Source organism: Dreissena polymorpha, chromosome 2 (assembly GCF_020536995.1).
Source record: "Dreissena polymorpha isolate Duluth1 chromosome 2, UMN_Dpol_1.0, whole genome shotgun sequence".
Lineage (NCBI taxonomy): Eukaryota > Metazoa > Mollusca > Bivalvia > Myida > Dreissenidae > Dreissena > Dreissena polymorpha.
This window is the reverse complement of record NC_068356.1, coordinates 67,170,644-67,185,027: the sequence shown is the minus strand read 5'-3', so window position 1 is coordinate 67,185,027 and position 14,384 is coordinate 67,170,644. Positions and strand designations below refer to the sequence as shown.

Below are 14,384 nucleotides of genomic sequence, written 5' to 3'. Positions count from 1 at the left end.
AATATTGGACTATCTGATTCTTCAAACTACGAACGTGGAAATATACATGCATATCGCTTTAAATCACACAGTCTTGAAATCGACTACTACTCGGGGTGCTTTTCTACCATATAATACACTCTAGACGTCGATATAGCTCTCCAATAGATATATTTACCGTTAAGTAAAGCCTTTATTATTGGTCTGTCGGGTGATTTTGCTCTTAACCCTGGTCCACCAAGATATCCATGCTGATCATGTGGCAGAGCTGTGGCTGCAAACCACAGGGCGGTCCAATGTGATTTATGCACTAGTTGGGTCCACATTAAGTGTGGAAACAGTATATATAAAGAATAACAGGTTATTGTCCCATCGTTTTGTAATATATCAGGCGAGGCTTAGAATTAGATAAATGCCAGGCTTTTCGAGCCGTTATTTTATTCGTTCCGAGCCTGATATATTACAAAACGACGGGACAGTAACCTGTTTTTCTGTTAATCATACCACATTTTCCTAAAAACCTGCAAAACAATCCATTTTTTATTTTTAAAATGTACGGATCCCCGCTGATTTTGCTGATCCGGCTTTTACAAGTTGACATACATGTAGCAACGGCGTTCGAAAAGACGACACGAATAATCGCTTATTTTAAACATCGTATAGAGAAAAAAAGTTGTGTGCACTACGAATGGAAAGAGTACACTCGCTTTAATTATAAGCGTATTGAATTGGAGATCAGGAATGGACTGCAGCGACAAATTTAATCGAAGAACACACTTCACCGAATAGTCTTTAGGTGCAATTTTGGAGATGTGTATTGAAATTTACATTTTGACGAGTTTAGTTGAGGATTAGCATACAATTATCACTTGTCTTTACTTTCTGTGCTACACTTGCGAGTGCAATGACTTTATCGATATTTAAGATTTATTGTCCAATTGAAGATGTCATTTAACTTCTGTAGTGCGGGCTGTGGTGATTTAAAAAAATAAACATTTTTGTGATTTATGACTTTAAATTAGAATAAAATATGTAAGTTCTTGTTATCAAATTGTTTGTTTTGTTGAACCTGATTCATGTTGATAAAAATTGTTGACTTTATTGCAAACCCCACGAAACTCCAAACATTGACTGATATAATAACTTCTTGTTGACCATGATATAAAAAAATATATCAGGCAACGTTTTATCAGGCAGATATCAATGCGGTGGTATGATAAAACACTTGGATCGTCCGACTCACCCTGGATCTGCCATCATTGTGCCTCAAATAAGTCAACTACTCAATTTAGCGACTCATTTTTTTGTGGAACAAAATATTAATATCAGTTTTCATTTCTTACATTCCGAAGACCCTGAGAAAGTAAACAACACTCCATCTCCTTTTATTGAGCTTAAAAAAATAAACATCAACATAAATTTATTGTATCACATCTTAATACAAACAGTTTAAGGCATAAATTATGTGAAATCTCTGAGATTCTAGAACAAAAACTTGTTGACATATTATTTATTTCGGAAACTGAACTTGAGTCAACATTTCGAAATGACTTATTTCATGTGCCAGGGTACAAGCTTGAGAGGTTGGACAGGAACAGCAGAGGAGGTGGGATAGCTGCATTCATTCGGGCAGAAATCCCAGCACGCCGCCGCATGGACCTGGAGTCTAAACACTTTGAAAACATTCTGTTTGAGGTAATACTTAACTAAATGAGCAATACCATGTGTGTATAGACCACCCAATATGAATGACTGCGATTTATTTCAAAATCTTACTATCATGTCAGACAATATCTTAAGTAAATTTGATCACTTTATGATTATAGGTGACCTGAATTATGATCTTCTGTGTGACAAAAGGTCGGCAACTTTTAGATTTTACTGAGATTTTTGACTTGCACTGTTTAGTAAAAAAACCTACATGTTTTATGAAGAATTGTACTCCATCCTTACTAGATGTTATACTCACCAACTCTAGGTCACTATGTATGAAAACCCAATTTGTTTTTACTGGAATTAGTGATTGTCATAATTTTATCTGTACTGTGATAAACAATTCTACACAAAAGATTGAAAAGGTTAAAATAAGTTATCGAAGCTTTAAAAATCTTGATGTAAATGCCCAAAATGCTGATCTGTCTAATATCATGTATCAAAATTTTGAGTCTGCTGTTTCAGACGTCTACGATCTACATGTACCAGTAAAACAAATGTACAGAAAAACCAAGCAAGTACCATATATGAACAAAACACTACGTAAAGCAATTTATCTCAAAAAGATGTACTTGCACACATTCCAGAAACTTAAAACACCCGAAAATTGGGAAATTTATAGGAAACAAAGAAACCTAGTAAAAAATTAAAACACAAATCAGCAAACCAATATTTTCAAGAAAGATGCATTGGTGGGGTAAAACATTAAATATTTGGAAAACCATTAAGCCATTTTTTATCAAATAAATCAAGTACAGAACTGCCAAAAATAATTTTACATGAAAACAACAAAATCACAACCAATGACATCGATAACGCTGAATATTTTAATTCATACTTTGCAAATGTTGCCCAGTCCATCGTGGAAAACTACACTTTTGATCCAGATAGTCACATAAATCTAAAAAAATCATAAAAATTATCCAGATGTCTGTACCTTTATTTTTAAACCAGTAGCCATGCCACATGTTGGCAAAGAAATCAATATGCTAAATGTAAAGAAAGCCACTGGAGTTGACAAAATATCAGCTAAGCTTTAAAAATTGGTGAACCGGATTTAAGTGAGCCTCTTACTAATCTTGTAAACATTTCTATTGCTAGTACTTTTCCTAATAAACTCAAAACGGCACAAGTCACACCCTTATACAAGAAAAATGACCCTTTCTGCAAATCTAACTATAGACCAGTAAGTGTCTTACCAATGCCCTGTAAATTTTTTGAGAAAGTAATTGCTAAACAACTTATTTCTCATTTTGATACAATTTTTAATATTTTTTTATGTGTTTTAGGAAGGGACATGGTTGCCAAGCCACCCTATTAAAACTTCTGGAGGAATGGAGGCAGGCTCTGGATAAAAACCATTACGCTGCAGCAATTATCACGGACCTGTCCAAGGCCTTCGATTGCCTGCCACACAATATTCTATGGTCAAAACTGTCTGCATATGGTATGACAGAGCCTGCATCCAGACTCCTCCAGTCTTACCTTTCCAACAGAAAACAGCAAATTAAGATAGAGATAAAGTAAGTACATGGTCCAGTATAACAAAAGGAGTACCCCAAGGGTCTATCCTGTGACCCCTACTGTTCAACGCCTTTATTAATGATATTTTTATTTTATAAACAAGTCTACCCTTTTAAATTATGCAGCGGATAATACTCTTTTATTTTACACAACAAGCTTTGATGAACTTACAACAAGAAAGTAACATTCTTATTGATTGGTTTCATTTTAACAAGATGCAAGCAAACCCTGACAAATTTCAATCTTTTGCAAATCAAATTCTATTTAAAAAAAACTCATTTAAGAGAGGTGATTCCGATATTACTTGTGAAAACATTGTTAAACTACTTGGTAACGACATAGATTATAAACTTAATTTTGATACGCATATACAAGGATTATGTTAGAAGGCTGCCACTCAGATTAACATCTTAAAAAGAGTTGGCAAAAATTGTATCAAACAAGCTTTTAAATTTCCACACTTTTGTTTTATCAAATTTTAATTTTTGCCCAATGTCCTGGAAGTTATGTTCAGAAACTAATCTTAAAAAGATGGAAAAACAGGAAAGGGCAATTCGTTTTATATACAACGACTATAGCACTCCATATAATGATCTTTTACAAAGGGTAGACCTTCCGCCCTTGTAAGACGTATAAGATCAATGGTTATTGAAACATTTAAAATCATAAATGAAATTTCTCCACTTTGTTAAATGATTTAGTTGTTAAGAGACAGTCAACCATCAATTTTAGATACACCAATATTTTACAGATACCACAGGTACGCACATCAACATATGGTAAGAATTCCTTTAAATATGCCTTCCCCTCGCTGTGGAACTCTCTTCCGGAAGACTTAAGAAAATGTACACTTTTTTTGCAATTTAAAACTTTAATTGGATCATGGGAATGGCAAAATCGGTATGTGTAAAAGCTGTAGATTAAGTGGGATCTCCACAGCATGGGAGCATCACATCATTTAGTTCTAAAGTTTTGCTTGTGCCTCACGTGGGTTATTTCCTACTTCAATGTTATATGTTGTTAGTATCTGCTTAGCCTAGTTGCGGCTCAATGTTATATGTTGTTAGTATCTGCTTAGCTAAGTTACCGCTGTCTGTGAATGCTGGGTATACTAAATATGCAAGCTTCTTTTTTATGGACGCTGTATCTCTGTATTATTTATAAGTGGTTTTAGAAACCCAATATACTGTGTATTGTTTATTGTTGACTAAAGGTGCTGCTTTGTATGCTTTGTATGCTCTGTATGCCCTGTATGCTTTGTATGCTTTATATGCTCCGTATGCTCTGTATGCTTTGTATGCTTTGCATGCTTTGTATGCTCTGTATGCTTTTTATGTTTTGTATGCTCTGTATGCTTTGTATGCTTTGTATGCTCTGTATGCGTTGTATGCTCTGTATGCTTTGTATGCTCTGTATGCTTTGTTTGCTCTGTAAACTTAATGTGCTAGCTTCTGCCTTATGTTACGTGCTTTACAAGTATGAAATCCAATATACTGTGCACTGTCTATTGGTGACTTAATGTGCTGTTTTACGTATATATGCTTATAAAATGTAAAATATCTAGTAACAACGCTGTATTATATATGCTTTGTACTTGAAATATTTGTTTAAACCTCTTATTTATTTACAAGAAATCTAGTGGATATTTTATTATTTTTTTCTAAACTAATTATCTGACTTTTAAGCAGACAAATCAAAACTTTTTTAATTACCATATCTAATGTTATAATATCATTCGATATATTGTACGTATATTTGCCTTTTAATTACAAATTGGTTTCAGTCTTTCAGCTTTTATACACTTGTTATCCTTATTCATCATGTTTTAAAGTCGGATGTACAAGCTGCCTGAGCTTATGTTTGTTGTTTTATTCTCTCTTGTCGACTTAAAATAAATCTTATCTGTATCTTATCTTATCTTACCCTACAACGTAAGTAACTCCTACCGTCTGCATGTAACTAAAGCAAGGTAAATAAAGGATGCTAGGTCCTTAATATAAGTTTCAGTTTGACTTGACATTAATATATACATGTATATACAATTTCATTACATTGAGATTTATACGAAATTTGCTCGGAAGTAATCGTGCCATTAAATCCTTAAACATTGGGCAGGTAAGAACAAAATTATATTCCGTTTCAACTTGTTTTGAATTATAAACTTTACACATTCTTTCGTGTTTTGGAATATTGGAATACCGGCCCCTTTCTATTTCAAGTTCATGGTTACCTGATCTAAATTGCGAATAACAATGCCTGTATTTTCGTATGCATAGAATGTCAAGGTACCTTTCATGACTGTACGATGACTTTATATGTTTATACACACTCAGTTTTGGTGAATTGTTAATAGTGTCTCTCCATGATTGGATGTATTGGTCTCTAAGACGCATAGTAAATTTGTTTAAGAAAGTGCTTAAATGTGGAACATCAACGTTTTTCCAAACGTATCCAAACCCATTTTCATGCAATAAATGTTTAATTTCCATTGCCCAATTCACAGTTAGATTGTCCTTCGTATCAAGCAAATTATCGTAACATTTACGTACATATCTAGAGTCGGGCATTTGTAATAGTTTAAGCCATAATTTTAAACACCTTATCTGCGCATTAATAAATAGTGGGTAACGACCACAGTCACCAAGTGTGACAGAATTAGGTGTACTTTCATTTAAACATGCATATCGTTTATATGCATAACGTTGTATTTGTTCTATGCATTCTCTGGTTTTGAAACCCCACAATTCACAACCATAAAGTAAAATCGGCACGACTTTTGAGTCAAACATTTTAAAGAAAATTGAATTTGGCAGTTGACCATATGTGGACATACATGATAGAATACTGTTTATAACCCGTTTTCCTTTAATACTATTTGCTTCAGCCATATGCGTGAGCGACAAGGCCGAGGAAGATGATACGCCGACATAAGTGAATGTCTGTTCTACGGACAACGAATTACCGTTAAATAACCATTTCTTATTTGTTGCTAAGCGTCCGCCGTTCTTAAAAACTACAACTTTGCTTTTATTTATATTTACAGTAAAATGAAAAGCTGTACGTGAAGTAGGTTCAGTTGCCTTTGTTGGCCCACTACTGAGTCGGCCAGAAGTGCGACATCGTCAGCGAACGTAAGGCTGAACATTTCAATATCACACGGTTTAAGCTGAATTCCACGTATGCCTTTATTTTTTAAGGTACGTGATGAGTTCGTTTATGAAAAATGTTAACAATAATTATTAAATGACGAGAATGACTCGACAATTTTGAAACGTCAAGATGTTCACATTTTCTTATCACAACGTACGTAAACAACAATTCGTTACTTTTTAGCTCAAGGCTGTATATCAGAAAAATGGAAACAATAACGGGCGACACTTCAAAATTCTCAGATTGACGTTATAGCTGTATTCCTGTATTTTTTAGGTAAAATGTTCTTAAAACTTAAGATTAATTGCGGAAAAAGATAGTTTATAAATATCTGCATCAGATAATTACAAAAAAATTTGGACCTGTAAAAGTGATGGACGTTATTTTGACAACCAATATCTTAATATATAACAGTGCGCCTTACCTTATTTTGGCAGAATACATATTCATTAAAGGGTATAAATAAACTTCTTTCTTACAAACAAAATGACAATTAAACAGGAGTTCCCATTTTCCTTTAATCCAGCTGATTTTAAAGTAACGGACGTTTTGGATTTTTCCATTACATTTATATTCATTGCAAGTAAAAACAAGCAAATTCGTAGAATTGATATCCCCCGCAACATATGTTTTGTTTGAGGATGGGTGCAAATCGGACGGACGAACATACTGACAGATGGACGGACGGAGGACAATAACTCAAAACTAAGACAGAGGAAGGTTCTTGAGCCTTCAATATTTATTTAGGTGAATTAAAAACTTGTGCGTTTTCCACAAAAACATTCAATGTTAATATACACTAAATTTAACAGATGGTGTACAATGCCATTTGGCGTGCATCTTTCTCTTATCCATATATATACTTATATCAAGTTTCAATGAAATCCTTCAATGCCATTTGGCGTGCATCATCCTCTTATGCATATATATACTTATATCAAGTTTCAATGAAATCCGTCAAAGCACTTCCAAGATATGGCTCCGGACACAAAAGTGCCGGACGGACGGACAACTGGACGGAGGGACAACGCCAAAACAATATCCCTTCGCCTCTGGCGGAGGATATATACTCATACCAAGTTTCAATGAAATTCGCTAAAGCACTTCCAAAATATGGCTACGGACACAAAAGTGCCTATAGTAAAAAGCATTTTTTCAAGATATAAAGGGCCATAACTCTGTTTTTAACAGATGGTGTACAATGCCATTTGGCGTGCATCATCCTCTTATGCGTATATATACTCGTACAAAGTTTCAATGAAATCCGCCAAAGCACTTCCAAGATATGGCTCCGGACACAAAAGTGCCTATAGTAAAAAGCATTTTTTCAAGATATAAAGGGCCATAACTCTGTTTTTAACAGATGGTGTACAATGCCATTTAGCGTGCATCATCCTCTTATGCGTATATATACTCGTACAAAGTTTCAATGAAATCCGCTCAAGCACTTCCAAGATACGGCTCCGGACACAAAAGTGCCTATAGTAAAAAGCATTTTTTCAAGATATAAAGGGCCATTACTCTGTTTTTAACAGATGGTGTACAATGCCATTTGGCGTGCACCATCCTCTTATGCGTATATATACTTGTACCAAGTTTCAATGAAATCCGCCAAAGCACTTCCAAGATATGGCTCCGGACACAAAAGTGCCGGACGGACAGCCGGACGGACGGACAACACCAAAACAATATCCCTCCGCCTCTGGCGGGGGATAACTATGAATCCTACCTAAGCCATCATCCTCTCTTGAGATTTTGTATGCTTTTATATGCATAGTGTTTTAAAAAAGCGGAATATACCCACTTTACACCCCGATTTCCTCTCAAGTAGAAGTGGACGTTATGTTTGACATTTGGACATTTTTGGAAAGTGACTGACGTTATACTTGACATTTCGCATGCCATTCCTTTGTTGACTTGTTTTGTTGTTGTAGTTATTACAAGTTTGTAAATAGTTACAGTTAAAATTCTTATTGTTGTTAGTTTCAAAGTTCTTTAGCAGTTTTAAACTTGTTCTGTTATTTTCTGTTGACACAAGTTGATGGTGTTTGTCCAACTGACGAGTCCTGGAAACACTGTATGGGTCAAAACAACATTCACGGCAAGTAAAGTTTGTAACTTCTGTTGATAAGCATTGTTTTAATATGACCTACTGTCAGAGAAAGACGTATGGGAACCTTTTTATACCCTACTTAAAAGTAATTATAAGTAAATGTATTTTTTTGCTTGAACCAGAATTTTTACAAGTTTAATTTCTGTGATATTGGGACGAAACACATCAGACATTCGATCCATATTTTTCAAACTCCTGAAATATCAACTAGTTTATACACAAATTTACTAAAGGTTTTCCAAAATTTATCAATTATCAATGTTTAATCATGAATTTGGTAAGTGTCTGCTGTGTCTTGGAGGGTACCTTTTGGTCAATAAGATAATACAGCCAATGTTTGCACTAATGGTTTTATTTTCCATATGTATACACTGATGAAATTGGACACTAATCATAACTTCGTAAATCAGAACTTTTTTCAGTATCAATGATAAGAAAGCAAACAGAGAAAGTGGTCTCCCCAAACTACTTTGATCTAGTAAGTTCGCCACTTGTAATAAAAAGCAAAGCACAGCACACACCTACCAGTAATTGCTTATGCCCTATAATATTGAAGGAGAACACGAAAACAAAGACAAAATATTGTGATTAATTTTGCTTTTGTTCAAAGAATAATTATAACATGACAAGTTGATTGGGTTTTGTTTATCAATTTATACCTGAAAACTTGTTCCAAACATAAATATGTATGGATGAGCAGTCTTCTTCATGGCATCGGTTTCAAGACCTGTGTGTTTCACATCATTTAATGTCCACAACTTATTGTTCCTTTTGAAGAACTTGACCCATGGCCATTCATCAACCTTTAAAGACAAATAAAAGCAGAGCTTTATAAAAAAAAATGGAGACTTCTGTTAAGGCACTAACTGTCTACAACATCCTCTGACTAAGGAATCACCACGTTTATGAGCATGCGTCCTAGTCTAGGAAAGAACATAATGTGTTAAAATGATGTAACATGATTTCAGTATTTTTGGTAAAAATGTCATTACTACATTTAAGCAATGCCACAAGTTTCGAGTTTTAAATTGAACTCAAGATTACAGCGAGTATCGATTGTAAAAATGCAAAATTGAAATAAATGAAAAGTCATATTTCTATCACAGTTACAGATCAATATAATACATAATTAGACCATAATTATTTACTGATTAATATTTTAACGAATATATGTCTGAATGTCTGCAATTATTTTAAAAAGTTAAAATCAGTGCTTTTTGTGAGTTAATGGAATGAAAAAAAAACATACATAATATCAATGCATTCAATTGGTGTATTAACATTTTTAAGTAGAAAAGATCAACAACAAACTCAACAAATTTTAATGACTTGTCTGCAAGTTGGAAACCCTCATCACTGTGTTAAATGTGTTGCAATTTGAAATGGTTAATATTCATATATGCTACATGTATAAGGTAAAACCTGTGATATGCATTAGGCCTAAGTAGAGCTGCGAGACACAGGTGGTTGCTTAGTTCAGGCAGAAATGTTACTGCTAAATACATGTAACAGCTAATCAAAGTGATATTGAATCAGCTTCAAAATTTGATTTATAAACTTTATTTAACCTAGGACTTAGTGTCGAACATGTACATTTATATTTATAAAAAACCTTTAACTGAAAGCAGATTATTCTTTTTAAATGCTGACATGCCAATTGACTTATAAACATGTATGTAATTTAATGTGAAGAAAACATCAAACATATCAACATAGTTGAACAATGGAAAATTCAACAACAACACACGAACAACACTTACAACTGCTGGCAATAAAGAAGACCCATGACTGACTGTTAAAAAGTCTCCACACTGATACCTAAGCATATTTTTTCAGTACATTGTTAACTAAACACATAATATTATACATAGTGGATCATGACACAAACGCTTATCCCAACTTTATTAAAGCAAGAGGTATCGCTCACCTGAGATGCCATGTTTCAAGGTGATATCTAGAGTGTCAACTGACTTCTTGCATGATTTGATCTAGTGACATAGTTTTTGACAACCTATGACCTTCTTTCAAACTCGGCATACATTTCATTGAGAAGAACAATTTGACCAATTTTGATGAAGATCAAAAAGAAAATGTGACCCCTGGATTGTAAACTTACTTTTTCTGTCATAAGACCTAGTGAACTAGTTCTAAAACGCACATGACCCACTTTGAAACTTGACCAAGAATGCATCGAGTTGAACATTTCGACCAATGTTTAGGAAGATCAGACAGAAAATGTGACCTTTAGAATGTAAACAGACTTTTTCCATTATTTGGACTTGTGACCTTGTTTAACATGAACCAATGATTTTTTCAAACATAAATAATTGATGTAAAATGCTTTCAGGAATAATATTCAAGGTTTCAGAAGGCATTTTCTTTTTATTTTAAAGGATTTCTTTGAAAATTATATTTTTTATGAATTTTTTGGCAACAAGGGGTAACGCATTTTAAAATAATGTAATTAATTTTCTGACAAAAAAACTGATACCATGAGTAGCATGAAACAATTTTTTTTAAACATATGTAATTGATGAAAAATGAGTGCAAATATAATATCTAGGGTCTAATAAAGCATTTTTTATTTTATTTTAGTAGTTTACTCTGAAAATTCTATTGTTCATGATTTTTTTGGCAACAAGGGGTTATGAACTTTAAAAAATGTTATTGGATTTTTTTACCAAAACTGTTACTATAATAACACTATGATGCACTTCACCAAAACGTTTATAATTATATTGTTTGTTCTTGATAATGTATTTCCCCTATTCACTAAAATACCACTTTTGATCAGAAAATTCATATATAGTGATGTTTACATTTTTTCCAACAAGCATACAGCCTCTTTATATTTGTATTCAGCCACAAGTTCTTCTCAGCCACTTAAGGGTAATATGTTGCCTTTCTTTTACTAAATGAAAAATATTTCTACACTTTGAGACATTTCATTAAATATTTCATGTCTTCACAACACTCAAAAGGCTAATTAATTTAGATATCAAGTACTTCCATTCTAACATGACCATTTTAGGGGGCAACTTAGCAACCTTGATTTGGTCATATCTTCATATCAATCTGTTATATGTGTCATGAATCATTTGTTCGGAAAACATTTAATGTTTGTTATAACTTTTAATTCAATGTTCAAAGTTTTATTGTTATTGACCGATAAAACAACATACTGATTAAAAGGGAATATCTTATTAATTATTTGCATTTTATCTTACATGCGTAATATTTGCCTAAATGTTTTTCAAACTATAGAGAAATCTATATACAATTGGCGACTTTTATAAAAAAAAACATCTATGAAATGGAAGTTTAAAGATAAAAATGAATAATACAAGTTTTATCAGATAATCGTAATAATTTCCAATATAATTGAGTGACTGAGCTATGGGAATTAATAAAACTATCCGATGGAACGAACAATTTAATTATGATTTATTTTTCAATATTTTATGCACTTAAGTTTAGCATAAATGCGTATTTATAAGCATTTATAGACAGTGTCCCTCCCCAAAATCAAGGAATTATTACTTGTTATTCATTTGTGTAATTGTTTACAATAATTTTGTGGTAGAATATTTGAGAAAAACATTAGAAACGTAACTTGTCAGTGCTGAAATTGTCCATATGGTTACGGAAACTACCGATCGTCGGTTTCCGAAAAACAATATGTCGCGGTTTCCAAAAAGTCGATGGTTGTGCCCAAAGATTTTGGTGTTACTGACCATTACTGGTTTATATTTTAATGATTTCGATTCTCATTTGATTAATTGGTGATTTCAAGCTGATAAACTTGAAATATGCAAGCTATTCTGTCTTTTGCATATGTCTGGCGATACATCTGTACAATCGGTAATTTCTGTAGCCACTCGTTAAATTGTAGCAGACACAAGTTTAAATCAATATTCTTATGTTTTACACAAATAATCTACCTCTTTCTTGCTAAAAACTAATACATGAATGATTTAAAAGTAATATTGCATTGTTTTCAGTCAGGAACACTGTCTACGACCGCGAAATAAAACATCACAAACTTTTTGATTTACGATTTTTACTTTCTAAATAGCTTACATGCGGCATGGCATTGAATGTTCCGCAAGATAAATATCTCGACTTTATTTATTGGATGATTTCGGACTGTTTCATCCAATCAGAAAATAGCTTTTAAACGTAATTGAGACCCGTTTTAAGCGAGATAATAAAACACCACTTTTTGTTCACTGCCAATTTGTGACATTACGAGTTGCCTCCCCTGTTGGTTCATGCTACCTTGTTTCTGACCACACCTCAACTTTCAGATATGGCCTAGATTTCACTGAGATGATTATTCTGACCAATATTCATGACGATCAGGGAGAAAATGTGACCAAGAGTGTTAACATACTTTTTTCTATTATTTGACCTACTGACCTAGTTTTTCATACCAGATGACCCACTATCGAACTCGTCAGAGCCTTTAATGAGTGTTACATTGTGACCAAGATTTATTAACATCGAGTCAAAATTGTGACCTCTAGAGGTTAAACAGTCTATTGTTGACGGCACACGCATCACGACACACGATATAAGAAACACGACGGACACAGGGATATCACAATAGCCCACCTTGAGCACTTTGTGCTCAGGTGAGGTAATGAACTTGTAACATTTGTTCTGAACATATTTAATAAGGTACGATTTTCAAACTGGCATGAACTGAACAGTGTCCCATCAGTTCCTAATGTAATGATATTCAACAAACAAAATTTTGCAGTTTTCCCAAACTGAAAGCCTGTTTAAAAAAAAAACAGAATGTAACAACACTACTGAATATCACTTACCGTGGCTTAAAGAGTGTGACTGGGGTTCTGCTTGTAAATTTCATAATAACATCACAATCACGGTTAGCCGTATTATCATCTTGTTCTAGGGAGTGTGGATCAAGGGGGCGTACTGTACAGCTATCATTCCTGAAAACATACCAAAGAAATATATGCATGTATACACACTGAATATGAATTGGTTTCGAGAAATGGTATTCGGGAATGGGTGAATAAGTTTACAAGCATACAGCAAGACTAGAACTTACCGTGGCTTAAAGGGTGTGACAGGGGTGCTGCCTGTAACTTTCATAGTAACTTCACAGTCACGGTTAGCCGTATTCTCAACCTGTTCTAGGGAGTGTGGATCAAGGGGGCGTGCTGTACAGCTGTCATTCATGAAAACATACAAAACAAATATATGTATGTATACACACTGAATATGAATTGGTTTTGAGAAATAGTATTCGGGAATCGGTGAATAAGTTTACTAGAATACAACAAGACACGCACTTACTGTGGCTTAAAGGCCGTGCCTGGGTTGCTGCCTGTAACTTTCATTGTAACTTTACAATCACGGTTAGCCGAATTCTCAACCTGTTGTAGGGAGTGTGAATCAAGGGGGCGTGCTGTACAGCTGTCATTCCTGAAAATATACCAAAGAAATAAATGCATGTATACACACTGAATATCAATTGGTTTCAAGAAATGGTATTCGGGAATCGGTGAATAAGTTTACTAGAATACAACAAGACTAGCAATTACTGTAGGTTTAAGAATGCAGCTTGCCATGACTTGCATTAAAATTTAAAAGTAACCATCTTTGTTTTGCCTAATTATTAGATTCTTATAATAACAGTTATATTTCTGTCACTTACATGCTTGCATCAGCATAACGGAAATCAAGGACAGCAGATAGACCTAAGGACCCGAATGAATGGCTACCATCTAAATCACTGGGTTGACCAGGGAATTCAAAATCAGCTGACATAACAAGATCTGTGGTTTCTTATGTATCAATTTCTGGAAATGACATATCAAAACCTGACTCTAAGTTGCTAATCACAGCATCAGAATTCCAGTAAATTGTCCCCCCT

The 14,384-nt window shown here is 33.9% G+C and overlaps 1 long non-coding RNA gene across 1 annotated transcript; it reads right to left on the bottom strand.

Moving 5' to 3' along the window:
* Positions 1-9,150: 9,150 nt before the first annotated feature.
* LOC127867440 (uncharacterized) lies at positions 9,151-13,666 on the bottom strand. The gene is made up of 3 exons (XR_008043498.1): positions 13,557-13,666; positions 13,309-13,437; positions 9,151-9,282 (listed from the first exon to the last, which is right to left on the bottom strand). It is a non-coding gene; the product is annotated as an uncharacterized LOC127867440 (long non-coding RNA).
* Between the last annotated feature and the right edge of the window lie 718 nt (positions 13,667-14,384).